Genomic DNA, 3903 nt, shown 5'->3' with positions numbered 1-3903 from the left:
CACAGCCAAGGGGTATCCGTAAAAAGAGCACGGACAGACGGATAGTCAGGAAAATCAGGAGGTACACGCAGAGCTCTGCGAGGGTTCTGCGAGGACACGCAGAGGGCGTTTCTTGACGGAGAGGGCGTTCCCCGTGTGCGTGTGCGTAAAAACGCAGAAGTATAAATCAGCCTTGAGTGGCGACGTACTTATCTCAAACGTACTTAGTAGGCGCAGGGGCGTAGCCAGTATTGGGCCAGGGCGGCACTGGCTCGCCCACATTACTCACTGGCCCGCCCAGGCAAGTTTGATCAAAATGCATTTTTAGTTTATTTTTATTATTCAAATGTATTTAAGAAGATATATTAACATAAATCTGATTTATAGTTGACTGGTGCGTGTGTTTAATTTGTTTTACGAATAAAATGTAAACTGTTGAAGCAAGTTGCAGAACGATAAGAGTTAGCTGTGGTTGTTAGGGGTTCCGAAGACTCTGGGCGGCCTTTAGCCAGCTGACTTTGCTAGACTAGCTGCTTTTTAGCCAATGTAGCCTACTAACATCGCCACAATAATGGCTAAACAAGTGACGTGCCCCGGACGTTTTTAGCCTGTCGTCTGGTAGGCTACATTTGCCCTGTCATTATGCCTCAATGTGTATCGAATTCTGCTTAGATTCATTTTTTGCCTTCTGCCTGCTCCGTTTTGTACTTGTAGTAAGTGTGCGCTCTGCGCTTGTCATCTACCCCAGTCTCCACTGAGTAGCCTGTTCGTTCCACTATGCTTGTTTGTCCAGCCTTTATTGAGCTCTGTTGGTTGAACATGATGTTTAGATAGTGTTTGTTGTTGCCTTTGCTGAATATTGCAAAGTAGGCTAAAGGTGTCACTGTTTTTGCAGTTGGTCTATTATTTTTTTCTACAGCTCTAACACGGTGTCGTAACTGGGTGCAAGCGTACGACTGTCGCGTAGCATCGGACGCTCTCTGTCTACACTGTATCCGTCAAATTCACTTCTGTTACGTAAACTAACCACATGTGCTAGACTACAAAGCTTTAAACGCGAGCAACAACAACAAATTGAAACAGGGCATCCAACAAAAATGTCTGCCAAAACGTAGCGCTAATTATTATAAGTCTTTTTTTTTATAGGAAAAATTGTAGGCCCATTCACTTTTGCACTGGCCCGCCCAAAATACAATTTCTGCCTGCGCCCCTGAGTAGGCGTAAGGTTTTTTATACTTTCGAACATGCCTCAAGTCGCCGCCAGTCTCTCGTTTGCAGTCCCATTAGTCCCAAAAATCCACACGGTCTGGCAGCGACCTATGGTTAGGCTGCTCCTTCTCCTGGTAAGCCTAGGAATGTCCCTTTCCGCACCCCATAGACGTACACCTCCTGAATTTTCTAACTATCCGTCGTAATTTCAGAGAGCTACGGAGACCTACGGACACCCCCTTGGCTGTGATTGGTCACTATTTAGAACCGCTTGCGTCAGGGGCGGGGTTACCGTGATAAACAGGACGAACCAAGCCCCCACCCCTCGGCTTGAGGCAACAGCCCCGGTGGATGTAGGTGGTATTGCATTTCCGATTTTCTACCCGACTCGTCCGGTCGTTTTTATTCTATTAACTCCAGTCAACATATCTAAAACTCTCTCCCCCAATAATTTTTGTTCGATTCTCGAACCTGGCTCATACTACTGGCTTTTTCACAGAATAACTTTTCCTGATTTTTGCTAAGATTGAAACCAATCCGAAATGGGTACTACTAGCAGCCCATTTATTTTCTTACTTCAAGAAAAGTTACCTGGAAACGTGCTCGCGGATACGAACAATGAACGAGCACAAAAGGGAGCATCAGCAAATCGCTGATTTACCTGAGCTGAATGAGAACAAGGAGAAAGGATTTGATAATCTACAACTGCCTGCCTTTATTGTAGCACGTTTTACAAATGGTTGCACATACATGAAGGTTGTTTGTACAGTTAATTTCAGTTATATTGAAGCAGATTTAACAATTTTGTAATGAACGCTATTATGCTCATGGCATGACAAACTTAATTATAGCCTAATATAATTAGTTATAACATCGGGGCATGTTACGGCGTCATTATATACTGTTGACATGTTATTCTGAGGCAAAGACAAAGATGAATAAATCATGTCTGATAATGTCAATATTGTGGTCGTTATATTGGTGGTCGACCCAATATGGTCGTTATATTGTTAGAACTTTATGTCAGTTAACACCACAACGATGGCATTAACAATAAGCTAGTAATAGTAAACAACACTCATCATCATTATAATAGTAACAAAGGTATAGGCTTAATTTGTTTTGCAAAGCTAGACCAACGACGGAGCCAGACATTCAGGTTTACAGTTTATTTATCCGACACAATACTTAAGCAGTTAAACTATAAACACGAAGCAAAAAGAGCAACGTATAGGCCCTGCACGCATAATACTACAGTACTAATAGATATTGATTTTCGTAAAGTTCGCATGTAGGCTATCTGCTTCTTGATCTGATTTGTACCACATTCTGACAGTTTTCTAGCCTGACGTTGTCATACTCATAATTCTAGTCAGAATATGAGTCTGAAAACTCTCCGTTGGGTTGTGAGTACGGAGCGTGTTTCAACCAAACTCGTAAAACAAATGCCTCTACGCTCAATTGGATAGACCTACAACCAATCAGAGCAACGTATTATGTTGTTTGTTGAAAACGAATTCAACCCAAGGGCTCTTTCGTGACGTTGTTGATTACGTTACTGTTGATCATTTGTCCTTCATCGTATAAAGCGCGCCCTGGCAATTTCATTGGTCCGTCCCGATTCTGGGTTTTCTGTAGTTGTCCCCAATACGAGACCCTCCAGACCCAACTTCCCGACCAAATTTTTTTGTGGGCGGGAGAAGTTGGGCTGGCAGCCAGGCTACAAAAATGTGAGATTCAGCAAAGAATTGACCATAACCTAGTTAGTGGGTGGCGGGGGTGGTACATTATGTGCATTCCAAAATGATATCATCAAAATAGTACATTTCTTGTCTGTTTTTCCTATTTTTTAGGATGATACTGTCATTTCTAAAGAAGACATCGAGTGCTTGCTACGGCTCGGGACAACACTCTGACTCCCAGACTAGTCCATACAGTTTCAAAAGCTTCAATCTCCATCACTTGACACAGAACAACACACACTGTCCTCCTGCTGTGTTCTGCCTTATTCCTACCTATTTTGAGGATAACAACTATACTATAATTTCACTGTCTATAATCTGTGGCAAAATGTACTTAAAGATATGTGAAGATAATTCTGTTTTGTACATGTTTTCTACCTTTTCCACCCTTGTAGAGAAGGAGGTTGGGGAACGTCTTAATGCCAGAACCTCACTGAGGCAGAAAGCATGTTTATCCTGCCACTAAATCCGGGACACATTCTAGCTTTTGCAACGGGAAGCAGCAAAGTTCCTGCAATTGGATTTGTTCCAACTCCAACTGAGTTTTGTCCATGATGACACAAAACACCTTCCCCTTGTTCACACATGCTCAAATGAGTTTCAGATCTTTGTTAACAGAAATAATCTGGCAGATGTTGATGAATTTGATTACCATTTTTTTGGTGGCTCTAATGAATTTTCAAGAGGGTTTACTGCAACAACCAATTCTTGCAAGTCCTGGTGGTTAAGTGGGCAAAAAGAGTCATGTGCAAGAGATGCTGATACTAAGTCCACTGTTCTTTCGTCAGTTGCAGTTTCAGGATTGTTAAATAACAGAAGATGTCTGTCTAGTGTGAAAAGCTGAACTGGGGTTCTGTTGGCTTCAGAGGAGATTGAATGATTATTAAATGCAGCTTTAAACTCATCCAATGTCCGATTGAGCCTGGGAATGTGCACATAATGGAGAGAAAATAAATCAGATTCATTGTCTGTG

General features: G+C 42.2%; 1 long non-coding RNA gene across 1 annotated transcript; it reads left to right on the top strand.

Annotated features, from left to right (window-relative positions):
• Nucleotides 1-501: 501 nt before the first annotated feature.
• On the top strand, nt 502-3903 carry LOC146261666 (uncharacterized). The gene is made up of 2 exons (XR_014724706.1): nt 502-597; nt 3042-3903. It is a non-coding gene; the product is annotated as an uncharacterized LOC146261666 (long non-coding RNA).

Source organism: Hypomesus nipponensis, chromosome 12 (genome assembly GCF_054491055.1).
Source record: "Hypomesus nipponensis isolate SF chromosome 12, ASM5449105v1, whole genome shotgun sequence".
NCBI lineage: Eukaryota > Metazoa > Chordata > Actinopteri > Osmeriformes > Osmeridae > Hypomesus > Hypomesus nipponensis.
Note: the sequence above shows the minus strand (reverse complement) of the source record. Positions and strands in the feature narration are given on the sequence as shown.